The following is a 24,777-nucleotide window of genomic DNA, read 5'->3' on the forward strand; positions in this document are numbered from 1 at the left end:
ACTGGAATTTATTCATTGATTTACAACATATCCTGCAGCGCCGAAGCATTGCAGCAGGAGAGTGGGTAGAGATAAAAAAAAACAAATATGCAAAACAGACAAACAGTTCAAGAAATTGTCACGAGCTCATGACAGTATAATGATCATAAAACGAGGCATTCGTAATTTCAGAAAGTGTTATACAAACCATAAAACAGCACAGTGCAAGAATAACTATATTAATTACAAGTTAGTGATCAGATGAGCGAAGTGGACACTGTCAGCTGTGACCACCTCCTCTGGTAAAGTGTTGCATTCAAATAGTGTCTTTGCAAAGAAAGAGTGTTTCATGTAATTTGCACGACATTTAATTTCTCTAATTTTACAGCTGTTATTCCTCCTGCTTGAGGTGTAGTGGGGAGGTTTTATATATTTAAATTTGTCCATACGAGTTGAGTTATTATAAATTGCATGCATTAGTTTTAGCCGGTTTTCCTTCCGCCTTCTGTCAAGAGGTTTGATTCTAATGCTGGCCTTCATTTGTATGACACTAGCTCTCCGGTAATATTGTTTTAATATAAACCTCACCGCACGATTCTGTATAGCTTCAATTTTATCAATGAGGCATTTTTGATGGGGGTCCCACTAGCTGGACGCTTATTCTAAGTGTGGTCTTACTAGTGATCGGTGCGCCGCCATTTTCAGTATTTGAGGAGCGCCACGCAGATTCCGAATAGCAAGGCTAAGCATGCTGGCTGCTTTTTTAATGGTGTTATTGATATGCTGATGAAATGAAAGATCCTCCAAAAGAAGCCCCCCTAGATATTTCACTTCGAGTACGTTTTTAAGTACCTTATTACCGACTGTGTACCATGTGTTCAGTATGCGCTTCCCTTTGCTAAATGTTACGTGGTATCTTTTATCTGCGTTGAGATGTACTTCCCATGTGCTACACCATAAGGTGACATAATCAAGATCTTGTTGAAGTGATTGCATGTCACTATCTGTACTGACTGCCCTGTATATTACGCAGTCATCCGCGTATAATCCGACACTGGAAGAAATATTAGACGCGATGTCATTGATGAAAATTAAGAATAATGGTCCCAATACCGAGCCTTGTGGCACACCCGAAGTCACTTCCACAAATCTAGATTTTCCCCCCAGGACAACGCATTGTTTTCTGTTGAGGTAATCACCAATCCATTTCAAAATATTTTGATCAATGCTGAGAGCAGACAGTTTGTGCTTTAATAGTTCATGCGAAACAGAATCTAATGCTTTTCTAAAGTCTAAGAATATTGCATCAGTCCGCAATCTATTGTCAGCCGCAGTGGCAAGGTCAGAAATAGCTCTATTAATTGGGTGGTACATGAAACACCAGCACGAAACCCATGTTGATTCTGGAAGAAAAAATTATTAGTTTCTCAATGTTTTATCATATTACTGTACACAATATGTTCCAGTATTTTATAAGCTATACAGCATAAGGAAATTGGCCTATAATTGGCTACCATGACTTCGGGCCATTTTTGTGAATGGGTACAACCAAAGTCGTCTTCCATTCTTCGGGAACAATTGCAGCTTCTGCACTACTTTTGTGCAAAATAAACAAGATTTGCTGATTTATTCAGTCGATAAAGGCATGTTGACAGTATTCATTTGCTTGTTTTCTTGATACCCTCAATTAACCAACATTCAGTTTTTGGTCTCAACAAATCCGAACTAACGAGGTTTTACTGTACAACTGGGTGTCGCCTTTACACAATACAGTTCAACATAATACATATATTGAACACGAATATAGAGTAGAACCCCGCTGATGTGTTCCCACTTCATATGTTTTCCTGGGTATAATGTCTAGCTAAAGCCCAGTCCTGACAAAAATGCTCATAGACTCCTGTGTATTAGTAGAATCCTCTTTGATATGTCATCGTTCCCGCCTACATAATATGTTGCAACTTTGGTGCATAATTATCTTTTCAAGCTGCGGCTGCAAAACGCATTGACAGCTGATGGCAACGGCCCACTAACAGCTGCAATAGACACCCTATATCTGCATACTTCCGACCACCAGCGTGCTTTGTTGACACGCCACGGTCATGGAAGGTATGGTCCTGGCACAAATTTAAGAAATTTTTCACTCCTTGCAGCACACCTCTCTATATTGGGACACCACCAGCAAGACAGTGTGCCAATCTGACCACAGTATCAAGAAAAAATAGCTGTTTTGGTTTTGGGCTGGTTCACGATTTTTCTGCATCCTCCCGACATACGGTGCAGACGTGCAGGTGCTAAGCAACAGTGCAGCAAACGATGCAGCACGTGGCCTTAATTGCCATTGAAAGCCCGCTTACGTGCTTCTTCTGTGCCTACGCAACACGGGGTGTGTTCACACCTTGAAGGCTGACTATACCTGCGGTTCGGGACCTCTCAACCTGATCTGTGGCGCACTTTAGGTGGACAAAACATAATGCCAGCACGTGCAACTCATTGTTCGTTTCAAGTGTCGCTTTGTGGCGGCACTGCTGAAGTTAAGCAGCCGAATTTTGTCACTTCTCTTGTGCATCACCGTGAACCAGTGTACAGTGGTGCAGGTGAATCGAACAAACCTGATGTGACATGTTTTTGTTCTTTCAGGTGGCAACTTGTCAGCGGAGGCCAGCACCACACACTGCTCCTGAGTGAGGAAGGCTGTCTTCACCCTCGGCCGCAAAGGCTACGGTCGGCTTGGACTCGGGGCGTCCGTGCCTGCTGGTAATGAAGACCAGGAGACCCCTGCCCAAGTGCCTGACCTCTCTGGCTGCTTGGAGGCCTCATATGGAGAGGCGGTCTCATTTACCATTGATGGCAAAGGTTGGTCTATGTTGTGGAAATATATTTTTTTTCTGAAGGTGTTTCAGTAGTAATACTACTGAAGTAGTGCTGTCGACTTCTGTTAATACAATGTTCACGGGGACCTCCAGAACCTTTGGACTAAACTTCCAGTTAAGCAAGAAGCACAGAAACAGCATCCTAATTAGTTCCTTCCTCGTGGAAAATAGGTGGTCGTCTTGGCTTTCCTCTGCTTGCAAAATTGCACTGCTAAAATCAAATTTTGCAAGCTTGGTCGTGCTTCCATACTCTGCTTCTTTCAAAACCTGACTTTGGTCACCAGGTCAAGCGTGCAATAAGCAACAAGTTGCCACAATTTCAGTAGAACCTCGTTATATTTTTCGACAGACCGTGGGGAAAACTCGAGCACCAGGAAAATGTAACAGGTAGGGCCTGAATTGCTATAGCAACGTCAGAAACAATTCTGAGTGACTGCCACTGCAATTATTAGACGTCAGTATTCTTATTGGGACCAGAGGTTGTGTGTGCTCTAATGTGTAATTAAGTCACACATACTATGCTATTTTTCCTACTTTTTTCGTTCCTGGGGCCGTATTCTGCAACGCTCCGGTTTTCGAAGGATTCGGTTTGGCAGTGGCGTCACATTGGGGCGGTCCGTTGACGTAATGAAAACAAGTGGAAGGACAGAGGCCAATCGGCGCGAGGGTTTTCTTTTGTGGGAGTTAACGTCACAAACGGAGTAAAAATATAGTAATTTACGAGCGATTCTTGGTAAATAAAAATAATTTGTTCATGGTATTGATGAGGTTTATATTTTTCATTATGAAACGTGTGAGTTGTACTGGCGGTGAGTGATTTAACGAATTTTGTTTACTTCGGTTGACTCATTTATGCCGCTAGGTGGGACATCGTACGCTAACTTCGCGTTGCGGCCAAAATACACACTCAAGTTCCTCGCACAGTCGGAGCACTGTCTCTTTTGAGAATCTGAATTGTCGCCTGAATCCCTCGTCTGTCATCTGAAAGGCGTCTTGTCGACGTCATCGCTGTGTATCACGGAGGCTTGCTAAAAGCACGATAACAGGTGCCACAGGCACCGCACACGCCGTCATTTTGCTCCGAGTGCCGCGATCTTGACCGTGCAACGGCACGCACAGGCTCTGCACACGGCACACCGCGCTTCGGATCGGACCGAAGCAGCACGCGCGGCTTCGCTTCGTAGCAGTCGACAAATTCGGTTTCCACGTGATTGACATGTGCGTGACGTGATCAAAAAATGCGTTTGCGCCCTGAGGCGATGGCGTCACCCAGGTGGCAACCAATCGCTGCACGCAAACCGAATTCTTCAAAAACCGAAGCGTTGCAGAATACGGCCCCTGCACTAGGGTTTGCGACAGTGACCCCTTTTCATTTTAATATGCTTCACCACATGACACAACTGTATTGCGGCAAAGCTAACTTTCAGCAACCGTCAACAACGCCCTTATTGGCACTGACGATCACATACTTCCATCATTCTGGGGCGGGGCCGTGGGTAGGGCTTGACAGGCTTATTGAGTATACAGTAAAACTTCGTTAATTCGGATTTCACGGGAGCGAAAAAAAAATTTTGAGTGAACCGAATGTCGAATTATCAAGGGTATCCAGAAAGCAAAGCAAATGCTTACTACGTCAACGCGCTTTTATTTAGTGAATGAGTGAGTAACTGCTCTTGCTATTTTGCACAAAAGCAGAGCGGAAGCTGAAATTCTCGTCATCTCGTGACTCATTGGCTCTCGCAGCGGTGATCGAGCCCTCGCGACTTGCAGCACGGCTGGCTGTGCACGCCTTCATTTGCGACATGCTTTGTACTATCGCACGCACATTGCGATGTAGCCAGTGCTCTTCAACCTCGACAGCTTTGCACTGAGTCAAAACATACAAGTGTTTCTCGCAACCGCTGGGGAGAAAACTGGCCGCTATTGATGCGATTATGAACGGCGACTGCGTGGCGCGCCTAACACGCACAGAGTCTGAACGAAACTACCATTTGCTGCAACAACTGCGGACGAAACCGCTGTTGCTATCTATGCTGTCATCGATGGCGACTGAGCAGTTTTTTAGGCACGCGGCCAATGCGCATATCGAGTAAAAACGAAACTACTGTTCGCCGCAACCGCTGCGGAGAAAACCGCAGCTGCTATCGACGCAATCGTTGATGACTACGTAATTATAAAAGCCCGCAGCCAATGTGGTGCTATGCGCGGTGGTAAACGCAATACAGGCTTTAAAGACACGAAGCATTTCGGCGTTGCTCTGATTCACGTACGATTTCAGTTGATGACTATGGCGATGCGGACTCTGCCGCTTCGTTTCGGTTGGACGCTAGCGCCGTTCTTGCTCTTTTGCATCGCGCATTTGTGGCACTCCTCGCTCGCCGAGCTCCAAAAGTTGTGCGAATTAACCTATATGCGGCCAAATAAGTCCAAATTAACAAGAGTTTGATTGCATTGAATAATGCATACGCTGGCCGGGACCAGATAATGAGTTCGATTTCCTGAAATAACCGATTTCTCGAATTAACCGAATTACCTGATTTCCCAAAGTAACGAGGTTTTATTATATGTTTGTCATCTGCGTAGCAATGCGTATGAGTTATTTGCCTCTTCGTCAGTAAAATTACGTGACTGCGACGTCCAAACGCAATGTGAGATGCAGTAATTCAAAAGAATAGCAACCTATCAAATGGTAACATAATACTTAGGATCATTTGGCTTTCAGTCGGGACCACGAAAATGCAGCATAGCAGCCGGGATAACTCAACAGCAAGGGTGTTCACTGCATCACTGATGCGACTACAGTCGAAACGGCTTATAAGGATACCGGTTTTAACAATATCTTGGTTAGAACAATGAGAAGCTGCTGCACTCATTCAGTCAACTTTTCTTTGTTTCTTATGGTGAAATAACCGGCTTACTACAATGCCCCCAAGCCGCATTATCGGTTATACCAACAAAATCGGGCCACTGGGTGTCCGTGCCAGAACATAATGGAATGTGAAATCCTTGAAAAGAAAAAAAGAAATTTGAGCCGCTGCATGCCGCCGCTCTGTTTTCCAGCATTCTCTGCATAGCCAGCTTCGCGCACCTCTCTCCTGTTGCCCTTCCACCCCTCCGAAAACGAATGGGCTGAGCCCATAGCTCTACGCTGCACCACCCTCCGAAACACTATGGACCGTGCCAACTGTGCTGATAGCGCTGCTTTGTAACTGAAGTTCTTCTAACCGATCAGGCGATGTTGCGACGACGGCAGCGATTACGCGGTAATGCAGGCTGCCTCAACGTTGTCCTCGCAGGAAGCCCTGCAAATTATTCAGTCTCTCCGGGGCTTCGTTTACATGAGGGACATTCTGCTGCACTACGTGCAGCACTGGGATGCCTTGTAGAAGGCTGTCTGCAAGCTTCACGTAAAGCAAGCAAAGTGGATGGACAGGGTTTTCTCGTGCAAGTCAGTGAGAAGTATGTGGCGAGATGCCTGTGGAGATCTCGGCCCAGCATTTCTTCTGGACTTCTCAAGCTGAGGGGCTGCCGTGGGAACCTTGTCGCATTATTTAAAAGGCCCCTTTTGACGCCACCAAAGCGATGCCTCAGTGGAGCTCGCATGTCACTTGCCGCCCTTGACCCTGCTTTGCAGTTATATCAGTGCCATTGTTGAACGCCGACTGCTCTGGCTTGTTACATGTGATTGGAATGGGCGGGGGGGAGCAGAATTGAACAGTTAAACGAGTCGCCACGATCAGAAGCTGAATTGAGGAAAGTGCTGGGGAGGGGCACTGGCCTCCCCGTCATTAGTTTTCTCACAACAGCTATGCCATCCCTTTATTTCGATTTTTTCATATAACCGGGTTATAACAATTATCAGTTATAACAATGGAATTTTCGTGGCACTTTAATATTGTCATAGGTGGGTTCAACTGTAGTCCAAATCCGAAGCATGGAACTATCTGCCGAACAAACATGGCAAATGCACTGTTGACTTTGTGCAGCAAAGAAATGTTAGGAAAAAGATGTGCCAGCCTCTTTCGATATCAATAATCAGAAGAGACACAACCCAGACATGCTCACGCAACACAGCCAACATCGTACCAACCGGTACACGCTGTGTTCTTCATTCTCTCTGCTCGATTTTGTTCCATTCCGCAGCCGGATGTCATTTTCTCGCATGGCTACGCGTACAAATTGCAAAGAACTGTCTTTCATTATGCTTTTATAATCACTGTCCCACTCCCACACCGATTCTGCGACAGGGTACCATTGAGTTGGATTTCCGTGTCAGCAGTTGTATTGTGAGCAACAGGAAGTCTTGCAAAGTGAAGTGCTTTTCCTCCAGAAATTGGGAAAGAGCTAATACAATCTGCAGTCACTAAAAAACAAACTACTATGAATGACTTCTTTAAGCCATCCTGACCAATTTCCTGTAGATGTGTTTAAACACACTTTGATGCTAAGTATAGTAAAGGGATTCAGTCGAACTCCTCAGTGTTTTTAATTTTTGGTTACAAGAGACATGTTTCCCGGGTCCCTTGAGTGTCTCTTGTAACGAGATTTTGCTCTATAATGAAATTTTCCTGCCAATAAATGAATAAAGCAATACAATAAATGGAAGCTTCTGCAGATGCAGATGGTTAAATTACAAGCGACTGTTTGCGTGAGCACCTCTGAAATCGCGTGCTATGCGGCCAAGAGCGATCGCCAAAGCGAAGCAGCACGTTCCGTATAAAGTCCAAGTTTAGTACTATGCTATTGCATCGCATGCGCTGTGCGCTTTGTGCGAGAGTGAAAGCGTGAGAGGATGAGCTGAGTAGGATGGTGGCTTTATGAGCAGTCTTCCAGCATGAGCAAGGGGAGAGGAGGAGGAAGTGGGGGGGCAGAGCCGCACTCGTGTATGGGCTGCAGCCACAACTTGGCAGCCCAATATTTGCAGAAAAATATTTCCAATGGTGAAGCAATTGCGTTCGGTGCCCCGATGTCGTTCATGAGTGCACAAGTCACTGGCTGGGCTGGCACCACTTTGAAGAACACATTCGGTCCCGCGTAAGGGCCACACCTCGTCAAAATTGCAGGAAAAGTGCAGCCCTTACATGAGTCCATACGGTATTTAGCAGACTTGTTAACAGACTAAGTGTTTATTACTTTCCATTGCACTAGGCCTTGAAAAGTTACCTGTTATGTACATGAAACCTCATGGAGTAGAACCCTGCTGATACGTTTTTCACGGGACCATAAAAAAAACGTAAGAGCTGGGAAACACAACAGCCATGCAATCGAAAAAAATTGAGAAATTTGAGTAGTGGTGAACTGCGCACAATTTTATTTTAATTCTTATGTTTTAAAAAAGTCGCAGATTCGCCCGAAAGCCGAAGCATCGCTTGCAATAGCAAATTAGTAGACAGCTATACAAAGTAAGGATAGTAGTTTTATCGTCGCCGTATAAACGACAACCTTTGTCCGTAAAGTTCCGAGAATGAGTCCATTAAACAAATGTGTTTAAAATTGAAACCATTTCTGCAGCACTCCTTTTAAATAGTCTCCCTTGCAGTGTATACACAGCTTCCACCACTTCTTGAGGTCTTGGAAACAGTTGGAAAGCGCTTCTTTTGGCAGGGCTGTCAGCTCCTTTGTTGTGGCGTCTTGAACGGCCTCCACGCTCCCCATCCAGCGACCTTTTAGGGCTCTCTTCGCATGAGAAAACAGGAAAAAATGGGATGGGGGAGAGGTCAGGCAAGTATGGCAGTTGGGGAACTACAGTATTGCTGTGCTTGGCGAGAAATTTTGTCAAGCTGAAAGCAGTACGCGGCCTTGCGTTATCATAGAGAAGGCTGCATTGTCCAGATGCCCATAACTCAGGTCAACGGCGTCGCAGTGCATCACCCATGTGTTGGAGTATGCGGTTGTAAAACTCCTGATTCACCGTCTGCCCTTGTGGGATGAATTCGTGGTGTATGACATCTCTGGCATCGGAAAAAAACCATCATCATCGTCGTTGTTTTGGTCTTCTGTCGCCACACCTTTCTCGACTCCGGAGGGCTTGTGGATCGCCATTCGGCACTCTGCCTCTTTGTTTGAGGATCGTATTAAAAACACCATGTTTCGTCTTCAGCAGTGATGCAGTCGACGAATGCAGCATCCTTCTCTGTCTTGGAGAGAAAATTAGCACTCACTGATGCCCGCGTGTCCTTCTGGTCCTGTGTGTGTTGCGACACCACGGACCCGAGCACATGAGGGTTGGACCCTCCCGCGTCTAACCGTGCGCGGCTTAGCCGTGTTCGGGGAAAAGGGGATCCTGGGGGTTGAGCCGATGCCGGGTGTTTGGACCTTTACGGCCCCTCGGCGGAGGCAACACACCTCTTTGGCCTCTGCTTCACGTAGACGGCACCCCCGGACTGACCCACCCGGGGGAAATCGGTGGTCGCCTTTTCCTGTCCCCCTCTCCGATCTTTCTCTGCTATATTTTTCTGTCTTCACTGTCCTGTCATCTCTTCTCTTCTGTTACTTCCTCAATTTCCATAGGCGGCTTGGGTTAACCTTGTGTAGGTGCCCTCCCTTGGGTTTATATATAAGGTTATAGCGGCAATGTACGGCTGGCGCCTGCAGCCTTACACGTTAAGTGCTGCAGCGTCCCCTTGTTGGACTCCGTGGTGGGTGGCTGCCATTGCTGCCGAAATACACCAAACTGCTATGGGAACACCCGCTTTTCCCCGACTTCTTGATCGTCTCCCTCAGAAGAGGGGACGCACCGATGATATTCTGAACTTGTTCACCAGACCAAAAGACATTTTCCCCCGATTCCAAGTAGTACATAGTCAAAGAACCGAAAAACTAGCAAGAACCATATCCCCATTTGTAGTTGCAAAAAGCTTGACCAACACACTAGGCCCTGGCTACAAGGTCACCAAAATGCCAAGCGGGGACCTTCTTCTTGAACTACGTGACAAAGAACAATACAATAGACTCGGCAAACTTGTCACTTTTGGTGATGTCCCAGTTACCGTTTCACCGCATCGGTCCATGAACACAGTACGGGGGGTAGTATCAGAAGCAGACCTCATCGACCTATCTGAAACTGAACTGTTGGAAGGATGGAAGGAGCAAAACGTCACGAATGTGCATCGCATTCTTATGAGACGGGACAACAAAGAAATCCCCACGAAACATCTGATACTTACCTTTGAATTGAGCGAATTGCCACAAACCATTGAAACAGGCTACACAAAGATAGCTGTAAGACCTTACATACCAAACCCTAGGCGTTGCTACCAATGTCAAAGATTCGGCCATGGCTCGCAGAGCTGCCGTGGTCGACTCACCTGTGCTAAGTGTGGAGTACAAGGTCATGCCTCAGACAATTGCGAGGCCACACCTCACTGCGTTAATTGCGATGGTGAGCATCCAGCGTACTCCCGGTCTTGTCCAAGTTGGAAAAAAGACAAGGAAATTATAACACTGAAAGTCCGTGAAAATATATCGTTCAGGGAAGCACGCAAAAGGTGCTCACCATTCCACACGACTACTTATGCTGATGTGGCGCGTCAAGGGGCAGCGTCGCAGCGGCTAATGCCACCTGCACAGCCCGCACGCAGCGAGCTGTCGCTTGTGGCTCCTGCCCCCAGGGTGGAAGGCGCTAAGCCTACTCCACCCAACCAGCAAACAGGCCCGGTTACCGTAGGGTTGCCGGCACAACACCAGTCCTCGGTGGCAGCCTGCGCTTCGCGTAGCGAACCCGCAGGCCCGCCAGCAGCTCCCACGGTGGGTGCAGTCAAGGCTGCCTCACCCTCACCGGCCCCTGCTGGCGCTAGCAACAGCCGGCGCAGCTCGGGCCCAAAAGCAGCCCCATCGACCTCAGGGCTGGTGGGCGCGAATGCCTCGTCCTTCGCGGGGAGACTTTCCCGCGAAACTTCTCGCTCGCAAGAGCGCGTGTCCGGCGCTTCACAAGAAGCAATGGACACCACACCCATCCCGACGGCGCACCAAGCGCCTAAGGAGCGGCGAGGTTCCCTCGACCGCTTCAGAAAGGACAAATCCCGCGTTACAGGGCCTGGAAAGGGCTCTGTAATCTAAAGCAACATTTCCTTTTTTAGTACACACAGCACCAGTTTACTTTAATTATGGATACACAAATCATTCAATGGAACGTCAGAGGCCTTAGGAACCTCGACGATGTCCAAGAACTTATTTACCAACACAATCCAAAAGTGCTGTGTGTACAGGAAACGCACTTAAAATCGAAACATAGAAATTTTCTCCGACAGTATGTTACATTTCGTAAAGATCGCGACGATGCTCTCGCATCATCAGGCGGTGTTGCCATTGTAATTCACAAAAGCATAGCATGTCAACGTTTGCAGCTGCAAACGCCCCTTGAAGCAGTGGCAGTTCGACTTGTTCTTCTAAACAAGCTCATCACCATCTGCTCACTTTACATACCCCCCCATTACCACTTACATAAACATGAATTTCAGTCCCTTATAGATGAATTGCCAGAACCCTATCTTGTTCTTGGCGATTTCAATGCGCACAGTAGTCTGTGGGGCGACTCTCGTATCGATGCGCGAGGTCGTCTTGTTGAACAATTTCTTTTCTCCTCTGGCGCGTGTCTCCTAAACAAGAAGGAACCTACATTTTACTGTCTCGCAAACAGAACCTCTTCTTCTATTGATCTTAGCATAGCTTCCCCGTCTCTATTATCTGAACTTAAATGGGAAGTTACCAAAAATCCGTACGGGAGCGATCACTTCCCAATACTACTGCGAACAACCAAAACTGAGCCGTCACCACAAGCCCCTCGATGGAAGATTGACACAGCCGATTGGGAGAAATTTCGAAATCTTACTAGTAGCATCTCCTGGGCCAACATGTCTTCGTTAGGAACTGATGCTGCTGTGGAATATTTTACTTCCTTCATAATTGATGCCGCTTCTAAATGCATATCCGAAATGAGTGGTGCGGCATGCAAACGCCGTGTCCCATGGTGGAACGACGAATGTAGGAACGTTCGTAGAAAACAGAACAAAGCGTGGGGGTTGCTACGCGATTCTCCTACTGCGGAGAATCTTATCAATTTTAAGAAGGTAAAGTCCGAAGGCAGGAGAACGCGCCGACAGGCCAGAAGAGAGAGCTGGCAGAAGTTTTTATCAGGTATACACTCGTATACAGATGAGGCCAAAGTATGGAACAGGGTTAACAAGGTGAGAGGACGACAAACATATTCAGTCCCTTTGGTAAACACACAGGGCGACAGCTTGGAAGACCAAGCAAACCACCTGGGTGCACACTTTGAACATGTGTCCAGTTCATTGCACTATTCCCCAGAATTTACAAAACACAAAGCAGCAATAGAAAAACAAAAACTAGACCGAAAGAGCACCGGGAACGAGCCTTATAACTTGCCTTTCTCTTTAGCAGAGCTTCAGGCATCACTCGCCTGTTGCAACCAATCTGCCCCAGGCCCTGACCGCATATTATATGAAATGTTGAAGAACCTGCCCTCTGAAACGAAGAAAACCCTTCTCTGTCTGTATAACTCTATATGGATTTCCGGCGAGATCCCCTCTGCCTGGAAAGAGGCCATAGTGATCCCTATCCTGAAGCAGGGGAAGGATCCATCGTCTGTATCGAGTTATCGACCAATAGCGCTAACAAGCTGTCTCTGCAAAGTCTTCGAAAAAATGATAAACCGTCGCCTATTACATTTCCTTGAATCAAACAAACTGCTTGACCCATACCAGTGCGGCTTTCGCGAGGGTCGGTCCACCACTGACCATTTGATACGTATCGAGGCGCAGATACGCGAAGCTTTTGTTCACAAACAGTTCTTTCTGTCTGTATTCCTAGACATGGAAAAGGCCTATGACACCACATGGCAGTTTGGAATACTGAGAGACCTCTCCCACTTTGGTATACGTGGTAATATGTTAAATATAATTGAAAGTTATCTGCTGAATCGCACATTCCGTGTTCGAGTTGGCAATGTTCTATCACGACCTTTTGTGCAGGAAACTGGTGTACCCCAGGGAGGCGTGCTCAGCTGCACACTCTTTATCGTTAAAATGAACACGCTTCGTGCTTCGTTACCACCCGCTATTTTTTATTCCATCTATGTGGACGATATACAAATAGGATTCAAGTCCTGTAACCTCGCAGTGTGCGAGAGACAGGTACAGCAGGGGTTGAACAAAGTGTCAAAGTGGGCAGACGAAAACGGGTTCAAAATAAACCCCCACAAAAGTTCTTGTGTTCTTTTCACCAGGAAGAAAGGTCTCGTTGCAGATCCCACTATCGAAATGTATGGACAACAAATACCTATAAACAAAGATCACAAATTTTTAGGCATCATACTTGACTGTAAGCTTACTTTCATCAACCACATAAAACATCTCAAGGCGAAATGCCTAAGAACAATGAACTTACTGAAAATTTTATCTCACACATCCTGGGGCACCGACAGGAAGTGTTTAATGAATCTTCACAAGAGCCTCATTCGGTCACGATTGGACTATGGTGCCGTAGTATATCACTCTGCCGCCCCTAGCGCGCTAAAAATGCTAGATCCTGTCCACCATCTAGGTATCCGCCTGGCCACTGGCGCATTCAGAACAAGCCCCGTCGAAAGTTTATACGTGGAATCGAATGAGTTGTCACTCCACCTCCAGAGAACATACATCAGCTTCACCTATTTTCTCAAAGTCCACTCCGATCGGGAACATCCTTGTTTTACAACCCTTAATGATTTGAAGTGTTCAACGCTTTTCTATAATCGACCCTCTATGAGGCGGCCTTTCTCACTGCGTGTAAGAGAACTTAGCGAAGAGATGGATGTCCCACTTCTAGAACATCGCCTAATGCCCCAGCTAAGCTGTCACCGCCCTGGAAGTGGCAGGTGATAGAATGTGATCTATCCTTTGTAGAGGTCACAAAGCATGCTCCCGACCTCGAAATAGCAATGCATTTCCGCGAACTTCAATCGAAGTACTCGTGCTCGGAATTCTATACCGACGCATCCAAGTCCCATGCTGGCGTATCTTACGCCGCGGTTGGCCCCTCTTTTTCAAAATCCGACGTATTAAACCCCCTAACAAGCATTTTCACCGCAGAAGCCTATGCAGTACTGTCTGCGGTGAAGCATATAGAGAAATTGAAACTACAAAAGGCAATAATATTCACAGACTCGTTGAGTCTTGTAAAAGCGCTAACATCTTTACAAAAGCATAAGAATCCTGTTGTTATCGAGCTTTACTCACTCTTGTGTAACATTTACCAATCTCGTAGACATGTAATAATATGCTGGGTGCCTGGCCATAGAGGCATCGAGGGCAATGTGCTAGCAGACCAGTTGGCCACATCAACTACATCGCAAGCTATTAATCCTGCCGCTGCTATTTCCTCCACAGATCTGAAGCCTTTTTTGCGAAGGAAACTGCGAGGCCACTGGCAGCGTCTGTGGGACTGCTGAAACAACTAATAAACTCCACTTGATTAAGCCACAGTTAGGTTTCTGGCCCTGTACAACTAAAACACGACGAACTGATGTCCTATTCTGTCGTCTCAGAATAGGACACACATATGGTACTCACAATTTTCTATTGAATGGAAATGATCCTCCAACATGTGGTAGATGTGGCGACAGGCTCACTGTCCTCCACGTCCTCTTGGAGTGTCGGGAAGCCGAAAGAGAAAGAAAGAAACATTTTCCTCTCGCATATCGCTATTGCGTCCCTCTGCATCCCGCTATGTTTCTCGGTAAAGAACCACTTTTTAGCACCAACGCAGTCCTTGCTTTCTTGAAAGATGTTGTGTTACATGTTATTAGCCCAATAAGTTCGTAGTGCATCCTCTCTCTAGAGGATGTTGCTGCGATAGTTTTTTAACTGCACATGCCTCCAGGCCCTTGTGTTTCAAGGGCTCTGTTTAGGCACTTGTGTTTCTGGCCAATTCTTGTATCTTAAATTTTACACCCGCCGGGGTAGCTCAGTCAGCTAAGGCGTTGCGCTGCTGAGCTCGAGATCGCGGGATCGAATCCCGGCCGCGGCGGCCGCATTTCGATGGAGGCGAAATGCAAAAACGCCCGTGTGCTTGCGTTGTAGTGCACGTTAAAGAACCCCAGGTGGTCGAAATTATTCCGGAGCCCTCCACTACGGCGTGCCTCATAATCAGAACTGGTTTTGGCACGTAAAACCCCAGAAAGAAGAAGTATCTTAAATTTTTTGTAACTCGTATCATTCTTTTGCAATGCATTGTTCATGTCCATAGTACTCATAATCACTCATTGCCATAATCTTATTACTTATAGATTTTACGCACTTTACAGCGACTGATTTTAGGCCCCTTTACAGCCATGCCACATCTAATGTTCATATAATTCCCTATTCATCTACCACTAACAAGCCATTACCATCGTATTGATACGAACTAATACTGTCATGGCGCTCTTTGGCCATACCTGGCCCTTGCGCCACTAAACTCCAACAATCATCCTTCTGGTCCTGTGTGAGGCAGTGCAGCACAAGTCTGGCATTCAGATTTCATTTTCCCAAGTCTCACGCAAAATTTGGTGGCATGTTGTCTTACTAATGTCGAGAGCATCTGATAGCATGCGGACTGTAATGGTGCGGTCTTGCTGTACGATATCCCTTATCCGAGCCACGTTGTGTTCATTCCGTGAGGTTGCAGGGTGCCCCTGGTTTGTGTCATCTTCCACCGATGTTCTCCGCGAAACGAACCTAATGTGCCGCTCGAAAACTCGCGCCCACGATGATGTCTCGTTTCCATAAGCGTCACAAAGGAGCTCATACGTCTTTGTCTCATACTAGTGACGATGTATATTTCTACATGTAGTGCCTTCTAGCAGCTGCCACAGCAATTAACATAAATAGCTCAGGTTAGCCCGAAAAGATGGCGCTACACATACGACCAACATTTGTTTTGGGGAATCATTTCTAGAGAAGAAAAATCTGTCTCAAAACTTTACGTACAAAGGTTGTAGGAAACATTCGCTTGTTAGCTATACAGTTAAACCTAGATATAACGAAATTGACGAATTCCCGAAAAACTTCGTTATAAAGAGGATTTCGTTATATGCAAGTTCGGCACGAAAATTCGAAAACGAAACGCTTACCGTATTTACTCGATTCTAATGCGCCCTCAATTGTAACGCGCACCCGTTTTCCATCAAAGCACTCATCCTTGGAATGTCACACCAGGTACCGGATGCGTGGATGCGTGTCGTTTCGCACAAGCGCGAGGCATCGGAAACGAAGAGCGAGCATCACGATGGCGTCGTATAGTGTTACAGTAGAGCCCCGCTGTTACGTTCCCGGGGGCTGCGTTTTCCCAGCTATTACGTCGTTTTCGGCCGGTCCCGGCACAGCTCCCAAAGACCCAATGCATTGGTAACAACGCTGTTGCATCGCAACTGTGGGACCGTTCCCGCATCATGCGTTGCAAATGCCACCCCGCACCCACCCGAGCGGCCATTTTGACTTTTCATGTCGCTTGGCTTGGTGGCTTGACGATGGCATTGGCTGCCCAAAGTGCCGGGGGCGACAACTATGACGTATTTTCGGTTTCCGCCAGCAAAAGTATGGCCCTCGAGATCCGTATTTGCTATATAAAGATAGTGTCTATGACGCGTTGTGGCCCTAAAATTGGTTTGGGCTCATACATGTTCCGTACAAACTACAAGGGCGATAACGCAGTCACCGCGCACCGAATGCTGTATGTGCGAGTGAAAACTTGTGAGGGGAGCCGACGACCGCGTCTAAATCTCCTGCGCGCAAGAAAAGCAGGAAAGAAGCGCGCCTTCTTCCATTGCGCTCAAGGCACCGGCGAGGGAGCGAGGGGGAAGGGATAGCGGGGCGGCTTTGTACTGTACTCTGGCATCAACTGTGTACTGCGCGGCAGCGCGCGGGCCGTATCTTGAAAGCGATCTGCGTTGGGGCAGAGTCTAGCAGTGTAGGTGCATCGGCGGCTCGTAGCTTTGTGCGTGCGGTGTGTTCTCGGCGCTCAGTTTGCGTTGAAGCGATAGACAACAGCACGAAGGTCACTTCGCTCGCTTCTCCAGCGGCGCTTCTACACGCCGCCTGCGTTTGACAGCGCGTGTCTGCGCTCATCGAGTGTGATGTGTCACAGCGTGTACCAGCGCGTCATCAACATCAACTGGAAAAGGAGAGAGTGCCGGCTTTCTTTGGTGCGCGAGAGATTTGGCTGCGGTCGTCAGCTCCCATCGCACGCTTTCCCTCGCACATACAGCATATGGCGCGCGGCAATGGCGTTATTGCCCTTGGACTTTATACGAAACCTTGTTAACAAAAAAAAACTAGAGCGAAAAAGATGTGCACGAGCCATAAACTGCAAACACAGGCACTGTGTTGATCGTTTCTTGCTCGTCCACGTAATTTTTGCGCTAGTTTTTTCTGAAGATGAAACCACACCAACTGGCCCATCTCTCACTTGTGATGTTTACACGGAACAACTATGTGCCAAAACCAATGTTAGGGCCTCAACGTGTCATAGACACCCTCCTTAGATAGCAGATACGGATCTCAAAGGCCATGCTTCTGCTGGCGGAAACCAAAAATACGTCATAAGTGTCGCCCCGGCCACTTTGGGCGGCCAATCCCATCGTCAAGCTACTAAGACAAGCAACATGAAAAGTCAACATGGCTGCACGGGCCGGCGCGGGGTAGCAGTTCACAACGCATTATGCGGGAACGTTCCCACAGTTGCAATGCAACACCGTTGTTACCAATGCATTGGGTCTTATGGGAGCTATGCCAGGACTGGCGAAAATTTACATAACAGCTGATCTCAGCACCCGGGAATGTAGCAGCGTGGTTCTACTGTATATACAGGGTGCCCCAGCTAAAAGTAGTCAATGTTTTAAAAATGACGGAGTCTGCTGGGACGCTCAAAGCAACTCAATGGTGTTGAGGATTGCTTGTCTTAGTCTGTGGTAGTTTTTTCGTTTCACAAAGTCAAATTATTAGTAGAAACTAATTAAAAAATGGCTGACTGAAGTGTGTGCAACTAACTACCATTGATCGAGTTTTTGTAATTGCCTCTAAAGAAAGCCCGCGAAATACAAAAATAACCAAGTGATAGCGCCACTATATCAGTGCTACCAGACGATCGATCAAAAAACGAAATCCGCATATCTGTACAGTGGTTCCGGGACAGGCTTAGCGTTTCAGGTGGCTGCAAGGTACTCGCCAGCAACTCTCGCTAGTAAGATATGATTGCAAACAAAAAAGAATGTGACAATTGCATTTTCCTTTACGATTAAACAGATGTGCAGTCAACATTTAATCAAGGCTGAGCTTCTTTTCATTTTTTTCTTGCCTTGTGTGTTCGGGCTTCATTCCACAATGGAGCAAATGATATGTTTATGCCACATCACGTCGAAGCACGACACACCCTCATCACCGCCGCTCGCTCTGTGCGCCCAATCGCGACACGGCACGCGAGTGTGTCTCGAAAAAAGCATGCAAACAATGTCCTTTACTAGTGGTGCTATCACGTGGTTTTTGTATTTCGCCGGCTTTCTTTAAAGGCAATTACAAGGTACTTAGTTGCAAACACTTCAGTCGGCCATTTTTAAATGTGATCTACGACTTTCGTATTGACACTGTCTTGGTGAAGCCAATATTTAAAAAGTTGGGCAATTAGTTTATACTAATTAATTGACACTGCGAAACGAAAAAATACCACAGACTAGGACATGCGATCCTCCAACACCACTGAGTTGGTTTGAGCCTCCTAGCACCCTCCGTCGTCTTTAAAACATTAGCTACTTTTAGCTGTGACATCCTGAATATGGGGTGAAGTTTTCTGGAATTTAAAAAGTAGACTGTAGTAGATAGCTAAATACTAGGCCTTGAGCTGGATTATTCAAAGGTGGACATCACGTGTACGAATTCAACTAGTTTTGCAAATTTTCATTACTTTTCAATTACTCTACGGCACAAATTTGCAATTTACAAATTGTACCTGATGAGTTTGCAAGTTGTATCCACTAGGAATAAATTTCCAAGAATGACACCAGTTTTGAGTTATGTGCCATAAAACTTGGCATAAAAATGTAATGTTCCACTTTCTTAACAAAACACTTTTATCCATTGAAGCAAAAAAGTAACTGCCACGCCCGTGTATTTTGTCCCGCACTTAGGAAATATCTCGAAAAAGGTGTCATCCTGGAGATTCATTTCACGTGGATAAGCCTTGCAACTCGCCAGCTAAATTCCTAAAGTGGCGTAAAGTAATTAAAATGTTAGTGTATTTTTGTTAATGAGTTGAATGTGCTTCGATTTCCTGTGCCAGTAATGTCCACCTCTTCAAATAATCCAGCTCAAGGAGAAGAATTATCTCCAAAGTTGGTTTGTAAAAATTGTTCCCCCATATATGTGAAACGGAGGTCAAAGAGGTCAACACACTTCTCTAGAATGCACGAATCATGTTCTCAGGACTGCGCTGGTGATATCTGAAGATGACGTGGCACAAGATCGGCTGTATGTGAGGTTACCTGACTAAATTTACAGTTGACATTGGTTTCTCTCGACCTGGTGGTCGGCTCAAACGTTGGTAGCTGCTTTTGCCGTCAGGAGTGTATTCTAGGCATGTGTGTTGACCTCTGTACATAGTTATACTGAGGCTTGACTCATTTCTGAATTGTAACAGAACTCTCTCTCTCTCTCGGTGGTGTACTAACTTGCAGGTCGTCTGCACTCCTGGGGATTTGGCACAAACGGCCAACTGGGCCATGGTGGTGACGATTTGTTTGAGCCAAAGGTCAATGCAGGGAAGCTCACAGGGCAAAAAGGCACTGGTCGTCTCCGGAGGTGGCCAACATGCTGTCATCCTTGCTACATGATTCAAGCACTTTCAGGAAATTTATTTTTCTTTCATCAATACATTGTTTTGTTACATATTTATACATGGCACAGTGCTACATTGACTTTGTTTTGTTTTTATATGCGACAGAGCGCAACATTGATTGCAAGTTTTAAATATTTTAAAGGTTGGACATTAGCGTTCGACTGATGCTACAAAGTTTTATTACAGAAATTGTGACTCTTACTTGTGCTTTTAGGATGGCGGTGACATTTTAAATAAATCTGTTTGACTTATTGCCACTATCTTGGTGTCTGTGTGGGTGTCCTATTACTTGGCACAAGGTTGTGGGTTTCATTCTTTGTTGAGGAGATGCGAGGTAGGCATTAGTTGGAAGAAGGTAGATCTGGCTCCTCGACTTTCTGGTCTTGGGGGAATCTCGGCTGTCTTCCCAGAGTGCTGCGGTACCCCCACTAACTGATATGCTTATCCACAGCCTTGCGGCAATCATTGCGACGAAGGAATCTTTCTCGCAAAACTTACCGGCTTGCAAAAGTGGTTGTTTTAATTGTTTAATTCTAATGTAAATATCCACCCAACGGAAGAATGGTGTCAGTCCCGTTCTGGCCGCTCGCAAAACCCCAAAAAAGCATTTGCTGAACCCTGTTTGGGAACCCCTTCTCTACAAGAACATCAGATGAGAGATCTATTTTATAAATGGCACACTTGGAAAGTGTGCCATTTACTTGACAGCGTGCCAGCTACTTGACATGTTCCTGCATGTAAAACGTGAGAACAATGACGGGGAAAAAAGTTACCTTGCTACGGAGACAAGGGACTCCAGAAGCAACCACCGAAATTTCTACCTTCCAACTTGTTTTACTAAAACACTTTACAAATATTATTCAGTCTTGAAGCACAGATCCAGTCGGTAGAGTTTCGAGGTACTTGCGACTCATTTTAAATAATTTCACAAGTGCTTTACTTTCATGAGCTTAGTGTAGGCAATGTGCCTGAAGGGGATAGTTATGCTGTGCATTGTTTTCACTTCTGGCAGCACAATCCACCTTGAAAGGTGAAAAACTGGCCGAGTAAAGAAAATGCTATTTTCTCCCTGTGTGTGCTTGGATAGAAAATTTGTCCCTGTTTTGAAATGCAGGTCAAACTTCGGTAATTATTGTATGTTATAAAATGAAGCTAAAATGTTTCTAACCAATATTAGCATGTAATGAATGCATGCTCACAGAAAATAAAGGATGTAATTAAGGTATTTGCGTCATACGCGGGTTCGACATAACATGGTTTGAATTTACCAGACTCCCGCCGACTACGATAACTTTTTTATGAGCACGCTCAAGAGCCGCGTAATAATGCACCATCTTATCTATTTAGCTCCGTCTACCAGCAAAACCATTGGAATGATCTTGAAATTATCCTTGGAAAACTGAACCACGCTGCTTGCATTTAAACTGATTGAACTGTGGATGAATTTGATTAGTTTTCTACTGACACAAAAATATTGTTCTGTTTTCTTTTTTTGAGTAGTTCACTCCGTAATTGTGGTATGAAGCCTCAATTCATTGAGAGCAGCGCATCAGACCCTTTTCATAATTGTAAAGCTAGCTTTCTAGCAACGCAGTCTATCATACTTATGGCAGCATTGTCGTTTTTGCAAACGATGTGACAATCTCAGTTTGCTTGTAATATGACATGGAAATTGTAGATGTGGCTCTAGTGATAAAACCATGCAAAAGAAACCATGCACCAGCATGTGCAGCTGTCAGTTTTGCCAGGTTTGGCTATATATATAGCCAAATTGGGCTACAGAAAATTTTTGGCGTCGACTTGGATGAGTTGGCTATGTGGCTATATTTGGGCTACTGAAAATCTGCAACTTGGCTTTGTTAGGCTATAAGTGGCACTCTAATCCACGCTCCAAAGGGTGGCTCTGATTGAATAGAAAGAAATCTCGAAGGCTATGTTTTAGCTGGCTGAGCCGGCAGCGTGGTTGTACGTGTTTGCGTGCGCGAAATGCCCTCTACCCACCCACCCCTTTCTGTGCTGTTGTCCGAGCCGGTGGCTTTGATCTTTGATGCACTTAAACTTACACCCCGCTTCACCGTCGGACACCCGATCTCAGGGCATCGAGGTGAGCCTGGGAGTGGAGGGTTTTTCACAGTACACTGTATTAACATGGCGATGCTCAGGAAGGGAGAGCAATAAAATAGGCCGGGGCCGTCGGGCAATTGTGGTGCAAATATGGAAGAAGGGAAGCACGGGTAGAAGACAAGCTCCAGTGTGTTTGCAGCCATGGCTTCTGGGTGATGTATCGCACGGAGCACAGCTGCTCCACATTTCTCACGCTAAGCTTTACTGCCATTTTCCTTTCCCTGCGATTTTAATTTTTGTTCGTGCTTACATTCGAGATATTTCGATAGGTTGGACTTAAGATCGCATCCTCCTCGAAGATCAGAATCGAACCATGGGGAAGTTGGCCAAGTATGCGAGAAAGTATAAAAAAGAATGAGAGCAAAACCTCGAGCTCTAAGGCGGGTCCTGGTGCTTTTACTTATAGATGGTTTGCCCATAACATCACAGATGCAGGTATTAGTTGTGCTAATATTGAAACAAGTTTGCCACGATGACATCAGTGCACCACGTCACGTGAACATCACCCACCGTGTTAGCTTAGCAGGTGAGGTGTCACGCTGCTGGCTCGAAGCGGGTTTGATTCCCAACCATGGCGGCCGCATTTTGATCGAGGCGAAATGCAGGAACACCCGTGTACTTAGATTTAGGTGCACGTTAAAGAACCCCAGGTGGTCAAAATTAATCTGGAGTCCCCCGCTGCGTCATGCCTTCCAATAATATTGTGGTTTTGGCACGTAAAACCCCAGAAATGTTAGCACATCAACATAGTTTGCTTTTTGACAGTAACCGGTTTTCACGTACCACGTACTGTTACCAGTTTGTTGCTTACCTTTGCTGCTTGTACTCCATCGCAGCTTTTACAATTTTGAGTGAGTTCGCAATGCGCTCGTCGCTGAAAATGTCGGTGCGCTTCTTACACTGGTGAGCCGTTTTGCGCAGTAATCTTTTAAAGCTTCGCTTACAGTGAGTGGCATCTGTTGTCTGTCACTTTTTTAACGCATCTTCTTGCCGTGCTAGAGACCTAAGATGGCCGCCAGTTTGATTTAAATGGACACAATATAGAGCATCTATCAGCCAACCCGGGCCAAGCTAATAAAAAAAATGCAAAAGCATGATAGGATGAAGAGACGTGAGATATAGCGTGAAAGACTGGTTCTGGCTCATAAAAAAGAAGCCGTGGGTGCGTCGTCACTGCAGACCGCTGGATAGCTGAACTTGTTCTACGCTTTAGGCAGAGGTCACTTGAGAGGTCAATGCTGCTGAACATTATTTTACATTTACGACAGCTAAACCCAGAGTTTGTAGTTAATATTACAATAACTAAAATAATCACTTGGTACTATCTGTCATAAAATAAAAGCCCTGCAATTTCGCCCTCTGCATCGATTCGCTGGAACTTGAGAGCTTCCGGGGCCAAGCAAGAAGTATTCTGTGTGCAAGTATAGTGAGCTAGAACAGTCTAGCGCACTATAATGCAAGCATTATGTTGCTGTTGTTGAGGTCAAGGGTCAACCACCACGGCAGCATGGACATTTTTTGCGACGGGTTGTGCAAAAAACGATTCCTGTAGTCAGATGTGAAAATGTGTACACAGATAGAACTGGAAATAAAAATGGCTATATTTGGCTACGAAATTTTTTGCTGTTTTTTGTGTTTGGCTACATTTGGGCTACAATTTCTCTAGCTTTGGGCTGTGCCACCTCGTCTGACCTAGCAACACTGGCAGCTTGCACTCCGTCTTCATTTTAACAATGACCAGTGTCGCATTTAGTTGAGCAAATGTGCATTGTAGAGAAGCGCACTTGCAAACTATGAATGGGGCTTGCATATAGCTTCTTTTATACAAGCCAATCAAAACGTGCAACATGGCTCTGGACATGAAGCAGACTCTTCAGATCACCAAAGGTGCAGGTGGCAGTCCTGTGGTATCGTAAATATTGCAAACAACTTAAGAGCCTGGTGGTTGAGGGCCATGCAATGATCGTGTCACTGAAAGCTTCCAAGTTGATCCTTCCAAGTGTTCGCTTTTCTTAGAAATGCAGGGGGATGCACTCTTCTCTGTGTTGAGTGGAGGTGGGTTTTGGCAGCACGGTCATATTTTGTATGTACGTGTTGGTGGCAACAGTACCACTAGATTACCACACTGGCACAACAGCTTTTGATGACGCGAGCCTCCTTTTAGGTGTGAAGCACCTTGTGCACCGGGGCTGTCGGCGTCTCCTGTCGTAATCGTCGTCGTCGTAGTCGCGGTAAGCAAGCGGCTCGTGCTTGCGCTCGGCACGCGGTCATGCCACTGCTCCCGCGTTCATTGTCTTCCACAGCTGGCTGCATTGCCGCTCATCATTCCAGCATAGAATTTCACTTCCCTTCTGCCGTCGTAATGGGGAGGCCACATTTATGGGGTTATGAGCCATTGCTTAAGGCAGTATGACCCCATTAGCGGTGCATCACTGCATGCTTCGCACTTCCTCAGGTTTCACGTTAGTGGAGCTGCATTTCGGTCAATGGGTCAATTGACACGTACGCATGAAATTTATTTCACCACTCAAACAGAGCCTACGACTTCACTCGTGCTAACTGTAATAACTAATAAAAACTAAAACAGTAAGAAAGGCGTCCATAATGGCCAAATTTTTTTATGTTGGAAGTCTGCTGCACTTTGCGTGTGTTTTGACCTGGTTCGATAATTTGTTATGCTCTTGGAGAACTGAAGTACCGTAGCGTAATTACTAGGTTGACAGCTGTCCATCAAAACCTAAATCGGTTTGGACTAGTAAAATAATCTCAGAATTCTTGTCTTTGTTACATTTCGTAGAGAAAATGTTAATTATTACAGAAGGAAGAAGCCAAACTTTTCGCTCGAATTTAACATCGAAACCGCATTGCCTGTACGTCAAGTGCGACATTGTGATTTTTAAGTATTTTCTGTGACACGTGTAAATTTTCCAAGTAG

General features: G+C 46.0%; 1 pseudogene; it reads left to right on the forward strand.

Moving 5' to 3' along the window:
* Positions 1–240: 240 nt before the first annotated feature.
* Positions 241–20,005, forward strand: LOC119445239 (regulator of chromosome condensation-like; annotated as a pseudogene).
* The last annotated feature ends 4,772 nt before the right edge of the window (positions 20,006–24,777 follow it).

Source organism: Dermacentor silvarum, chromosome 1 (genome assembly GCF_013339745.2).
Source record: "Dermacentor silvarum isolate Dsil-2018 chromosome 1, BIME_Dsil_1.4, whole genome shotgun sequence".
Classification (NCBI taxonomy): Eukaryota; Metazoa; Arthropoda; class Arachnida; order Ixodida; family Ixodidae; genus Dermacentor; species Dermacentor silvarum.